The 14,342-nt window shown below is 48.1% G+C and overlaps 1 long non-coding RNA gene across 1 annotated transcript in view; it reads left to right on the plus strand.

The window, feature by feature from the left end:
- The first annotated feature begins 1,919 nt into the window (after positions 1–1,919).
- Positions 1,920–14,342, plus strand: part of LOC147717863 (uncharacterized) — a 28,430-nt gene continuing 16,007 nt past the window's right edge. Inside the window, exon 1 of the long non-coding RNA XR_015296104.1 lies at positions 1,920–2,045. This is a non-coding gene — a long non-coding RNA (uncharacterized LOC147717863). The remainder of the gene's footprint in view (positions 2,046–14,342) is intronic.

Consider the following 14,342-nt stretch of genomic DNA (forward strand, 5'->3'; position numbering starts at 1 on the left):
CTCCCTCTCTCTCTCTCTCTCCTCTCTCTCTCTCTATCGCTCTCCTCTCTCTCTCTCTCTCTCCCTCTCTCTCTCTCTCTCTCCTCTCTCTCTCTCTCTCTCTCTCTCTCTCTCTCTCTCTCTCTCTCTCTCTCCTCTCTCCCTCTCTCTCTCTCTCTCTCTCTCTCTCTCTCTCTCTCCCCTCTCTCTCTCTCTCTCTCTCTCTCTCTCCTCTCTCTCTCTCTCTCTCTCTCCCCCTTCCCTGCTGTGCCAGAGATCCTCCCTTTCTCCCTCCAGACTCTGAAGGGCCTGTTCTTTCTAAATCCATCGCCCCCATTTTATATTTTCAAGGTTCTTCTGGCCCATTCCTTCTCCAGCCAGCAAACATGCTGTCTTTCCCCAGGCACCAAATCTTCTCTTCCCCTTTGCAGCCGAATCTTTAATCAGTTTCGGCTGCTGCCTAGAAGCAGCAGTGGGGCGATGGGGATGAAGGGGTGGGGGTTAATATCTGCCTCTCCTGTGTCCCGTCCTCTTCCAGGCTTCTTGTGAGAAACAGGAAGCAGAAAGCACCAGGGCTCCCACGTGGTAAACATCATTTACCACAAAACCAGAACACTGAATGCCATTATAACCCAGGCGTTAAAACAACGGCATTGTTATATCGCATGCCATTACTCCGTAAGTCAGAACAATGACTTGCTCTAGGGGTCAGAAGGTGTTGGATTTAAAATCCAACACCTTCCCTACTGTTGCACAGACTGGAGTTGGAATAGTAAATTATACTATTCCAACATCCAGCGCCCCCCTCCGCCCTCCAGAACAAGTCATTATTCCGACTTGCGGAGTAACGGCATGCGTTGTTACAACGCAGTCGTTGTAATGACTGCGTTATAATGGAATGCGTAAAAAAAGCATGCAAGGTAATGTGGCATATTCTTCACACGCTCCCAGCAGCTAATCACAATACTGCAATGCAGCGTTGTTATTGGTCTGAGCGCCGTGACGGGGCACTCAACAATGGGCTGGAGGCGTAGGCTTTTTCCTCATTCTGGCTGTAATGCAGCCTGCATGGAGAACAGGGAAAGTGCACATGACTGTTTTGGGCGGCCCGAGAGGGAAGATAAAACAGTCCTGGTGCACTTAGGAGTGTTCTACCACTCCTCCCTTGCTCTGCAGCCCCGCCCCTTCACGCATGCTGTCGCAGCAGAAGGACAAAATAAAATGATTATAAAATTACATAAATATTATTTTATTTTTTCCATCCTTTTGCTGCTTCCTGGCATTGGGGCGACGCTCCCCCACCTTAGCGAAGGAGGCGCCACTGTCTGTACATCTTGGTCCAGGGTCAGATTGGTAGGGCAGGCACTCGGGCAATGGGCCGGTATATGAGTTGCAGCTGCAGGATGCTTTTTTGACCAACGTGGTTGCTGATTTGAGCTGTGTCTGTGCTGTTTAGATGCTGCCAGCGGTGTAGTGGGGTCCTGAGCGGCCTTTCCGGAAACAGATGGGCCTCTATTACCTCCAATTTACCAGGGGCAACGTTGTGTCCTTCCCAGTCTCCCCTTGAGCTGGTCCATTAATGTATGCAGAGCAGGGGTGGGAGGCCTGACCAGAAGTGGCCCGACCTATGTCCAGGTGTGTTTCCCCATTGTGAACTAATCCGTGCACTGTCAACATTTACATTTTTCTTTTAAATGTAAGTAAATTAAGAACCCCACCCCCACCTCTTTCTCTCTATAACCCTTAAAACACTCAAGCAGTGTTTTGCAAAACGGAAAAGGCGCAATCTGCGAATGTGGAGCCCTTCTTTTTTTATGGTCGCGGGTCTATTTTTTTATCCCAGTCCAACCCTGTCTTGGTCCCCCACCTCAGCCTCCTGCACCTTCTTCATCTGATTGGTTCATTAGTGACCTCCCTCTTCGTCTGTTTCTTTTCTCTTCCAGGTCAAGGGCTCCAGTGTTACTCCTGCACCGCTTCCATCTACGGCTATTGCACAACATACGACAGAGCAAAGGTGTACTGCGCAGACGCCAACCAGAGATGTGCCAGCATCAAAGTGTCATCACGTAAGTCTTGACCTGACAATGAGTGCATGTTCTGCATGGCATGGGCGACAAACCTGCCAACATGTATGGGCCACCCTGTGTCACACGATCTCAGTTCTCTTCACACAATCTACTGGTGAAGAAAAGTCAATATCAAACAGGGGCATAAGGGATTTCAGCTCACCAGCACTGCTGAGCTGACGCCAATCAGGGATTCTACCATCTCCTGAGATGTGGGTGTTGTAGGATTGTGTGATGCAGTCTAGTGGCTGGGGGGTGGAGTTAAGAGGGAGGAGCAGGAACGGGAGGAGCCAGTGAAAGGAACCAGAGCAGTTAGAGTAGGGACAGGGTCGATGCTGGATGTAGACAATAAAGCTCCAGTGATAAGCATAAAGAGTGTCTATGATTATTTGTAGCTCGATGCTACAACTGGCGACGAGGGTGGGATAGGCATGTCCTGTGCCCACAGAACCCTGTTGAAAGCACCCTGTCCCGTGCAGTGTCCCAAGAAGTAAAACGCTGCTGTGGGGAGCCGTGCTGCCACCTAAGGAAGAGAGGCCAGCAGCAAGTGACTATCTCCCCAAAGCCAGGGGATTGCGGGGGCCCGAAAGAACCGAAGAAACGAGCGCCCCAGCGTCGGAAGAAAGGAAACGCTCAATCGCACCAAAACGCGACTCACGCTTGATGCGTGTAAATAAGCGTGCCCTCAGCGGAACAGAAGTCGGGTGCCCACCCCGACTCTGCCTTGCACCTCAAAGCAGTGAAGAGTGCCCAGAGAGAAGGAAAGTGCCCCAGAGGACCTGCGGCCAGGCGCCAACAAGCGTGACGAAAGCGGAGCTTGAAACAGAGCTCGAACGGCTCTGACGTCGGAAACCTCAACCCCGATGCGTGAGTGTTAGCACGCAGTCGCAGAGTGAATGCGGAGCCTGGTGAGTCGCTGCGGGAGCCCACCCCAGTCCTACCTGCTGGTCCGGCGTGCTGTTGGCCTGGTGACCGGGGAAGGTGTCATCGCTGGAGAAACCGGCTGTCGGTAAGTGCCGGTTGTGGCAGAGGGAGCCGGATGAGTGTAGAAATCGAAAATCTCGTGGGAAACGAGATTCCCATACCGGCGGCCATTTTGGAGTCAGGCGACTCCTCCAATCCCCTGTCAGGGATCGGAGTCGGCCATATTGAAGTCAGGCAAATCAAGTTGGAGGAACAAGCCTGAATAAATGTCAGTCAGCAAAAGAAACAAGCTAAGCAAAGATAAATGAACAAGCATTGGCAACTAGAAAAGAACAAACATTGACAAATGTAAGTAAAACAGGCATCGATGAGTGCAAGCGAACAAGACTTGACACATGCAACAAGACAAGCAGTGATCAACCTGAGGAAACAAGCATTGGCAAATGCAAGAAAACAAACATTGTTAAATGCAAAAGTAGAAAAGAAAACAAGCACTGGTAAAGACAAGAAGAGAAAGAACACAACAAACATTGGCAAATGTAGAGAGCAAGCACTAACGAAGGTAAAGGAACAAACGCGGACAGAAACAGAGGTAGATAGAAGCAACAAGTGGACACAAACAAGCACGGGCAAATGAGAGAGGTGCCCAAAGATAAACAAGCACGAGTACAAGCAACCTGAAGCAAAAGAAACCCAAGCGTCAATAAACACAATAAGCACTGGCAAGTGCAAGAGATACGCTGAAAGCAAACGCACGTGTCAAGTATAAGCAGGCCCGAGCGAATGCAAATTCATGACCGCACAAGCACAAACCAACACAAACCTGAACATACCAAGCATGGAGGAATACAAATCCTGAATGTAGCGAGCACGAGCGAAAGGCCAACACCAAAGAAAATATTCAGCACCAAGTGAAGATAAACAATTAAAAGTAACAGAAGATAAGAAAATAAATGATCCAGAAGCATGAGTAAATGAACATCAAAGGAAATATTCTCTCATCAGTGAAACTCACTGAGACAACCATACTAAGGGTGGACAGAATACAGTAGTCACCCAGGTGTGGCGAACCTTACCAGAATCAAAAGAAACGATCCAGCACGGAATCTCAGCAGAAAGTGAACAATCCTATGACGGTAGCAGTCGTAAACTTTCCTCCCTCATGGCGGTGGGTACAGCAACCCTTAGGTCCGATCCTTGCATTGAAGTACCGCCCCCGGTGACCCAGACTGACCATCAGAGTTTGGGCCCCAAATGGAACCAGTGGCTGGAATCATTGGACGATTTCCTCGACGCGATCGATGAACGAAGAGATAGAAAATGTCTGACACTACTTCTCTAGCTGAGAGGTCACGAGGGCCGACGTCTAGTCAGAACATTCCCTGAAAAGGATACCGAGACCTATGAGAGACTCCAAAAGAAACTACGTACCTATTTCCATGCACCGGTAGACGTGGATCATGCTCGCATCGCCTTCACCACAGCACGGCAGGAACCAGGAGAACCACTGCCAAAATTCATTGCCCGGCTGCAAAGACTGGTACCTGGCTGCTACTTCAATACCTTTACAAATGAAGAAGCCGTTCGGCTTCGGATAATCGAAGGTTGTTCAAATGCAGACACAAAGCGCAAGATTCTTCGGGGGCAGTGGTCGCTAAAGAGAATCATCAGAGGGACCGAGGTTGGAGTGCGGGTAAAAGCAAAAGACTTATCGAGAGACGTGCACTGGAATGCAAGACACATGGATATCTGGAAAGAGACATCCCTCATGTCTGGGGGCAAGGCCCAGGAAACAAACAAAATTGAAAAGAGGGAGGGTGAATCAGAGCCAAGACGAAACAAGAGACAAAGCGTCATGGAATACTCCAAGTCAACATCACAAAAGACCAGGATGAGTCAGGATTGCGATGGCGGGACTGATACAACCTCACGGAGTTATTCAACCTCAAGGAGTCAGTCAACAGATGGTGATACTGATACAACCTCACGGAGTTACTCAACCTCCTCTGATACAACCTCACAGAGTTATTCAACCTCAAGGAGTCAGTCAACAGATGGTGATACTGATACAACCTCACGGAGTTACTCAACCTCCACTGATACAACCTCACGGAGTTATTCAGCCTCAAGGAGTCAGCCAACCGATGGTGAAAATGGTTATGAAGCAGATGACGCGTCAAGTGGGACAGATCACACCCATGGACAAGATGGCAGCCTGCTCAATAAGAGGGCAAGAAAGACAAACTACAGAAGACAGGACCAATCCCGTCAACGCCGGAAATCGGCACACGAACATCCCCGGGTATCCTCCCACTATGCACCAAAGTCTGTAGACGAGTTCGAGGAAGCATCAAGCAGTGAGACACATCACCCCAATGGCACGGACGTCAGCACACCCAACAAGCGAAAAGAAGAAACTAACCACATGAGGAGTGGTGAGCCACTCAGACACCGGAAAAGGAGGGGCATGTGCACTCAAGACAGTTGGGACAATGAGAAAATGGAGAAGGGACAATTGATGTCCTGTGACAAGGGTAAAGACCAAATGTCCCAGGATCAAACTAAAGAAGTAAACGTGTGGTTAGCAAACAATCTCTCCACCGCAACAACACAGAAGACACATAAAGAGACGTACCCAAAGGAATGTTCCGTAGATAGCTCCGACTCCAGGAGCATGTCATCCCAGACTACCAACTCAATAAACTTACCAGTCACGACGCCCTCAAAGGAACGTTCTCAAAGGGAATCGGCGAACGACTCCTCCGAGTCGGAAAACATGTCCGTCCGATCATTCGGGTCAACAAAATCATGGTTCCGACCGCGTCCATGGCATCAATCACCCGAACGCACAATAGAACCAAAGGACAACATGTCATGTCAGTCATCGCCATTTCAAGACATGAGTAATATACCGTCACCCCTGATGGGGTCAGCGAGGCTGACTCAAAGAACTGATGGAAGGAAAACAAAGAGATGGGACAGTATCTACCAGGTGGAAAAGGACCATCCTGTCACCCTGCGAGGAGGACCAAATGTGGTTACAGAGATAGACTGTCACCGAATGAGAGAGAAACAGGTACATGGCCAGACGGTCAAGGGTTTCGCCAGTCTCAAACACGAGTGGGAGTGGGAGAGACAAACCGAGGCAGCAAAAGAGTCCAAGAATCAAGCCAAGACACCCATTTTAGATAGTACATTAACGTCTGGCATGCCTGACGGTGAACAGAAGAACAGTGCTGCTCCCAACCTGACAAGACAAAGAGAAACAACCTTACAGGTGGAAGCTCGGAAGAGGACCAGAACATCGTCCACTCCTGAAGGAGGTCAACCATCAATAGAACAAGAGTCACCAAGGAAAGCAGACTGCCACTGCCGAGCTGAGCCAGTAGCAGTCACACAACAAGAAAGAACCAGGATAACTGCGGAACCGGATAATAAGCAGCCCACACGCAATGGGTTGCATTCTCATAAGTGCAATCCCGTAGTCAAGGATGCCTTGGTTAAGACACCAGAAAGGTTGATCAAAGTCAGGACAACCACGGATTCAACACTACTGATGCTGTCCGCCAACCCGTGTGGTGGATTGAAGAATTGCGAACACTGTGGAAATTAAGTTCATTTTGTTAAGAAAGGGGGAGATGTAGGATTGTGTGATGCAGTCTAGTGGCTGGGGGTGGAGTTAAGAGGGAGGAGCAGGAACGGGAGGAGCCAGTGAAAGGAACCAGGGCAGTTAGAGTAGGGACAGGGTCGATGCTGGATGTAGACAATAAAGCTCCAGTGATAAGCATAAAGAGTGTCTATTATTTGTAGCGCAATGCTACAGGTGTCAACTTTAAAAGAATTTGCAAGTGTTTTGGGGGAGGGCTGCTCAAAGCCCCGCCCATCTTCTAGGCCTCATCCTCTTCATCACGCATCCGGAGCTGGTGAGGCAGTGAAAGCACAAATCCCCGCCCCCTCTTCTTGGCCCTTCTTCTTCTCACATGTGGAATTATTTTAGAGGGTGGCTGATCTGAAGTAGGCTGACTGGATTGGTCCACTTTAAGTCAGGTACTGCCTGTAGGGGAGAGGATGTGGCGTGAAGGCCAGCACTGCCAGCTTTGAAACCAGGTGCAAGTCTCAGCATCAGCTCAACAGCCTGTGATTCTGCACAAATCACTTAATCTCTCTGTGGCTAAAAATCAATGTGTCCTTATTAAGCATGAGCGGATTTTGCGGATTGGCAATCCGCGAATTTGCGGATTTGCAAACTCGCAATCCGCAAAATCCGCGAATTCCCGCGAATTTGCGGATTTTTTTTTTTTTTTGTGTTCGCCCGTGTTTCTGCCAGTTCGCGAGGGTTTTTACAATTTCGCAATTTGCGAACTTACCTGTCGGGTCGCAAGTTTTGCGAACTTGTTGTTTCTACGTGTCCAACCTGTTTGGGACACTCTTCTTCATCACTGCCACTCTCTGTCACCACTGCCACTCTCTGACTACTCATGCCACCCTCTGGCCCACCCATGCCACCCTCTGTTTCATCACCACACCCTCTGGTTGTCCAGTGTACATTATTTTTGGCAAAGCAAAGCACACCTTCCCTGCCTCAAGTGACCTGAATTAATTTGGGGCTGATTAATGTGTCACAGAATATTTTTTTAGCTGGCACCTGCTTCCTTAGTGCGCCCTGATTAGTGATCTTTTGCACTTGCTAAGTGCTTTCATTGTTGCAAAATTAGTTACAACACCTGCCCTGCCCCAACTGACAATAATGAATTAGGGGCTGATTAATGGATTTTAACTTCCAGCCTGGCTCCTGCTTGTCTCCCTTAGCTGTAATTCAGGACCTTTGTGGCATATGTGTAACTATTCTGAGGTTCAGAGCAGGGTCACATAATAGTTGCAACTGGCAACTGAACTCTGGAGGGGCCCCTCAGGAAGCACTACAGGAAATGGCTACTAATGATGAGCCTGAACTTTTGAACCTGGTAAGTAGTTACTTTCAGTTTTGCTAAAATCGTATTTCTGCAATTTCGCACTTATTCGCGGGGCGCGAACTCACGCGAACAGTGCGAGCAGTGCAAGCAAAATCCGCTGCTCGCGGATTTGCGGATTTTTCAGGAAATTCGCAAATCTCGCGGATTGCGGATTTCCCGAAAATCCGCAAAATCCGCGAGCGGAACGGATTTTCCGCCCATGCCTAGTCCTTATGCAATATAACTGGTGTGCATGTAAAGCGAGGCAATACCTTTTGGTCAAGTTCGTGCTAGGTCACCCTGAACCTGCCACGGTGACGGAAGACAGGAAGGAAAGGGCTGGTACAGTTCAACTGGCCTTGATCGTTAGTGTTTGAAGAACTTTATGTACATTCGTCTAATAAGTGACAGTAAATTGACATGTTGACACTAATTCACAGAAAGTATATTTGTTCAATGAGATGGGCCACTGTCCGTATACAGACACATATGTCGTTTAAGTATTGAGAATTCTTTTTATCAGGAATAAAACAATGTTTTTGAGTTGTGAGTCGTGTTATGTGCTGTTTTATGTGTTGTGTTATGTGCTGCGTTATGTGCTGTTGTTTTATGTGTTGTCTTGATTTATGTGTTGTGTTTTGTGTGTTTTTTTATTTTATTTTTATTTTATTTTTTTTGTCCTCATTTGCCGAACCCTTATGTGTGTTTGAAGAAACCACCGACCACCATATTGTGCTAACTTGTCCTGCCCACCAGGAAACTATAGTGTGCGTCAGACAGTTGCACAAAGGGAACAGATCTTAGATTGGCGGAAGAAGGAGAAAACCACACACAAAAAGGGGGACCTTTAGAAAACTCCATCTAGGCATATTTCGGCCTGTTGGACCAGAGATTCGGAGAAAGACCCTTGTTGTAGGTCCATGGAGCAGGGAAACCGGCATAATCATCGGACCCGGGGGAAAAAAAAAAAAAAACCCCGGAAACCTACTTCCACTGTATCAGGTATTCCCAAAAAGCAACTCTTTTCCTACTGCAGGATCTGGCCAGGTCTACTTTAGAAACTTCATATAGGGATGATAACCATCCTGCATATGTAGGAGGGGCTGTATCCACCCAAAACCTACAGATCTGTCTCCTTGCCATTAAAATTGCAAAAAACAGGAAGGATCTGGCATGCCCTAAGATGTTTTCATCAATCCCGAAGATAATCAGAGGGAGAGTGCTACTCAAAGTGATATTTAGAATAGAAGAAAGGGCATCCATCACCTCTTCCCAAAAACGGCTAATGGCTGGGCACTCTTTAAACATGTGCACATCTGAAGCTTCTGCAAGATCACATTTGTTACACTTTTTACCAGGCTGGAATTTGGCTAATTTTTGTGGAGACAGATATGCCCGATGTAAAGTAAATAGGTGGTTTCGTCTCAGCCAAGCTGGCTTCACAATTTTATACAGTAAACTAAAAGAGTTCCGCCACAAATGCTGACACTGTTCCCCCACATTGCTACCCCATAGCACCTCCGGGAGGTTGATGTCATCATCTATCTCCTCCAGGATCGCCCAGTACCAACATGTAACCTCCTTTCCCCCCCCTGGTCTTGTCATCAATAGATTTTCTAAGTTGCTGTAATTTCCCAGGGGGGCTCCCTTCCTTATCAATGCCTGAGCCCAACTGGTCAATTGCATGTATTTAAAGTTGGTTAACCTTGGCCCGACTCTCTCCCGCAAAGCCTCCCAGGGTAACAATGAACCTCCTGCTATCAGTTCTCCCCAGTTAAGAATTCCGGCTTCCTTTATTGAGCATGCCAGCCTGTCTTTAAGACACAAAGGAGTGCCTGGCGAATCCCAGATGGGAGCTAAGTTGGAAAAGTAGCTCATCCCTGTTCGTCTCCTAATTATGAACCAACTACTGGCCAATGAATGAGGAGTTTTTAATTTTATCTTTTTAAAGAATTTCTGGTCCCCAAACTTAAAAAGAAAACCGTCAGATGAAAGTTCTGACCCCTCCAACATAGCTCGAAACATCCTCCCCCTAGGGTTATCCACTGGTGTTTTTAGAAGCATTCTTGAAAAAGATAATTGGAAAGCCCAAGCATAATATTGGATATCTGGAGACGTTAACCCTCCTTTTTCTCTCCTTCGCCTCAATTTTTTCCAAGCCAATATTGTGGCTCTATTCTTCCAAATGAAAGAATTTATTTCTTGTTGACATTTAGTCCTAGTTCCTCCGAAATAGGTCTTAGACCTAGATCAAGTCTCAGCGGGAGAAGCGGGGTGCTTACAGGTAATGCCGCCAACTGCCTAATAAATTTGTTTTCAGTGGTCTGCAGATTTTGAGCGGGAGTATGACCCCACAATTCCCCCCCCAACTGCCCCTCTAGCCTGCATTTTGTAAATTTCAAGGGCGGCACCAAAAGGTTTATAGGTCGACCTACTTGCCATCCTAGAAATGCCACCCGTTAACTGGACCAATTTCATGTTAGCCTTGGTCCGATGCGTGTCCTACGTCATATCCTGATTGATGGTTACGCCCAGGTATTCGAAGGTAAAAACCCTCTCTAGTCTTGATGGACCTATAGTAGGGTTAGGGCGTGTTGAGGGAGGGGGTTTGAAAATCATAAATTTGGGTTTTGACGCATTGATCTCAAGCCCCCGCTCTACACAAAAAGCTGAAAACCCATTCAGGACTCTTTGTATTCCCATGGGGGATTTGGACAGCAGCAGGGTGTCGTCCGCAAACATAATAGCGGGCACCCTGCTGCCGTTCAACTTGGGAGCATCAATGTCACCGATCCTGGTCAGGTGGGCAATTACCCCATTAACAAAGAGGCAGAACAGGGTCGGTGCAAGCACACAACCCTGTCTCACCCCCCTGTCAACGGAGAACCTGTCAGAGAGTGCCCCGTTTCTTCCGCTCCTGACACGTGGGAAATTTCCCTGATGTAATCTTATCAAGATAGTCAGGAAATCAACCGGGATGCCCAGCTCCGTCAGTACAGTCCAAAGTCTATCTCTGGGTACTAGATCGAAGGCAGCTCGCAAGTCCACGAATACCGTGAACAAGCTACCGCCCTCGATTACCGCAGTCTTCCAATACAGGAGGTTCAGACGGAATATGTGGTCCGTGGTGGAGACCCCTCTTCTGAATCCTGCCTGATAAGGACTGAGAATGGCGAATTCATCTATCCAATTTTGGAGGCGGTCTAATATCAGCCTACCAAATAGCTTCTGGGGTACATCTATGATGCTAATAGGCCTGTAGTTGGCAGGGAGCAGAGGTGATCCCTTCTTGAATATGGGAACAATCTCTGCGCCCAGCCAAGTACAGGGAACCTCCATACCCCTTAAAACAGCATTAAATATCAGGACCAAGTAGGGAGCCTATACGTCCGGCTCCTGCTTGAATAGGTCACCCGCAGACCATCCAATCCGGGCGCTTTGCCTGGTGCCAGCCCTGCAATAGCTGCTCGCACTTCCGTCTCTGTGAAGAGATCCCCCTCCACTGTTGCATTAATATTAGGAGGAGTGTCATTGATAGCATCATCGGGATCCTTGTAAAGGGACTGGAAGTGGTCCTGCCAGGTCTTAGCTGAAATATTGGGTTCAATTGCCGAGGCTAACTCCTCGGACCCCGTATTAACAATGCGCAAAAATTTACGGGAGTCCCTAGTGGCTAGTGATGTAGTAAGATTTTCCCATTTTCGTGTTCCCATTCACTTTTGGCATTGGTGATCAGGCACTTATAAACCCTTCTTCTTGCCTGATTGTACCAGCTGGGGCCTCTTTCCTGTGGTAAAAAGGACTTCGGCCACGGACTCAATAAGATTCTCGTGTGCCATCCATAGCTCCTTGTATGTGTCCTGAGAGGTAGGGAGCTCCATTATTATACAGACCTTTTCAAGGGTCGGTATGAGCCAGGAGTAAAGTTCACAGACCTTCTCCGAGTTGGAGGCTAGCTTCTCCCACCTCACTAACCGTCTGTTGTTTGTCAGCGCCAGCCCTGGGGTAGCGTCATCTAGCGCATCCCCTCTGTCCTCTAGGTCGGGAATAGCGTATTCCAATTCCAGCGCGTTGTGGTCGCTGTCATCCCTGAATATTACCTGAAAGTCAGTAATGTGCGACCACAGGGAGAGTTGAACCAAGATGTAGTCCAGTCTGGACTCCCTGCCCTCTCTATGGTATGTGCATTTGTGTGGAATATTTGAGCCTATACATCCATTACAAGCCCGCATGCCCCACTTCAGGGTTAGGGTAGTGATTTGAAGGGCTAGAGGAGTCCAGGCTCTGGGGGGAGGAGCTAACGAAGGAGGTACCAGCCACACCGCATCCTCCTCCTGGGATAATCCATCCAATAAACCTGGGAGGAGCTCGAAGTGGCAGTTGAAATCACCTCCCACCAAGAACGGTGTGCCCTGGGGGATATCGCTGAGGAAAACCGAGAGTTGATCAATGGTATCTGACTCTTGTGTGATGCTTACTGGTCTGGAGTAGACATTTACCACAATCAGCCTGCTCGAGTTCGGCCACTCCAACAAAACCCCAAGGATGTCATTGGAAACTGAAGGGAGGGGTGAAGCCTTGCATCCCAGGTCGACAGCCACCCAGGTTGCAAGGCCTCCCGAGGGACGCCCCTTCCCTCCCCACTTCGCCGGGATCGAAAAGGCCTCGAAGCCTGTTCCAAGGACAGCTTCTCTGGCCCAGGTTTCCTGGAACAGGCATATGTCATTACCCTCAATAAACGAACTCCAGTCAGGACAGTTCAATTTATTCCCCAGACCGGCCACGTTCCAGGACAATATCTTGAGTGAGGATGATCTGGAATTCGAAGCAGGAGCAGTAGATGTCACTATATCCGTTCTGCTAGACTGTGATAGAACACTAAAGGGTCGTTCCCATATTTCAATTCTGGGTTCCTCAGGGTTGGGTAGGGGACCCATGGTATTTGAATAAGTCACTATATTATTGTTATTAGCCTCACCACAGTGATTGTTCTACAGAATGCTAACAAAGCTTGTGATGTTGGGACTAGTGTTTCCTTCTTTGCGTGTTCCATGAGAGTCACCCATCTCCCACCTCCTACCCCGATTGTGTCAATCCACCATGTCCAGGCAACTATATCTATTAAATGTCGGAAAGAAGTCTGGCTGGTGTGGTCTGGGGTAGTGAAAGTCACCCCTAGCTCTATCAACCCGACCTCTCCACCTCCTGGGAATTGTATGCCAGCCCTCTTCCTCGTATGAATTATACAATGGTGGGTAAAAAAAAAGATAGGGGTAGCGACTGGATGGATGTCCTCTGTTCGGAGTGTGGCCAACTGCAGATATGGGAAACGGTCCTAGGATCTCTAAAATTAATTATGACGCAATCTCCATTAATTGATTTCTCTGTGTGGCCCAACCATGGGACTCTCCTAACCATGAGAACCCCGCTAGTAATTCCATGAGGTTAAGGTGTGTTCGTAGAAAGCCAGTTGGCGACCTTATTCTTCAGAGTGAAGACAGATTCTTTAAAATCGGACTTCAACTCTGGTACACCAGCCAAAATGACTGTGTACGGGCTTGCCTCTGGCGGCAGATTCATTGGCCTGGGTTTTTTAGTGGTGGCATGTACATCTTGTATGACAGCAACTTCTTTTTGTGGGCGGCTAGATCCTTAGTTACCATCATTCACCTGAGGAGTGACAGAAAGTGCTGACAGAGGTTGTGTTTGTGAAGTAGAATCAGTCCCCGAAGTGGTAGCAATGTGTGATGTGGGAGGTTGTGTTTGTAATGACTTGGGAGCTAGCCCAGCGTCCTTGAGCGGGGGATTGGGTATGGCCTTCTTACTCCTAAGCTCAGTCCCACCTTTTGCTATATTATTATTTATCTTAAGAGTGTCAGCAAGCTGAACCGTTGTTTTTTCTATCATCGCTAGCCTGGCTTCAATCTTTAATAAGCGTGTGTCTAGGGGACTTAGTAATGTCTTAAGGAGTGCTTCTATCCTGGGTAAAGTCAGATCATAGGCATCTGTATTTACAAGAGGGGATGGGATTACCAAACTTGGTGTCTGCGATGGCAGTGAGACAGTGAGTGGAGGTGTGATTTTATCTGGTAAAGTGGGTCCCTTTTTACTTGGTCCTTGTCTGCTGCCCTCCACTATACCATTATGCTTGGGGATTTTCGCTTTTCGCCCTCCATTGTTTTGCGCCCCTCTGTTCCTTTTTGGTATGGCACCTTCTCTTTCCCCCTGCATGAGGCAGCCTGTGCTATCGGTGATAACATCTGTATTAGCCATAGTGTCGATGGGAGAGGAGAGGGTCTGTTGCGCTTGGATATGGGGTAGGGGTAAAAGGCTAAGTTCATCAGGCACACTCATATCATTTTCAATGTTATACAGGGTAGAATTAGTTAAATTATATAAAGCTAACATCCCTCCAACCGCA

The sequence above is a fragment of the Lissotriton vulgaris genome, chromosome 5, assembly GCF_964263255.1.
Source record: "Lissotriton vulgaris chromosome 5, aLisVul1.2, whole genome shotgun sequence".
In the NCBI taxonomy this organism is placed as follows: domain Eukaryota; kingdom Metazoa; phylum Chordata; class Amphibia; order Caudata; family Salamandridae; genus Lissotriton; species Lissotriton vulgaris.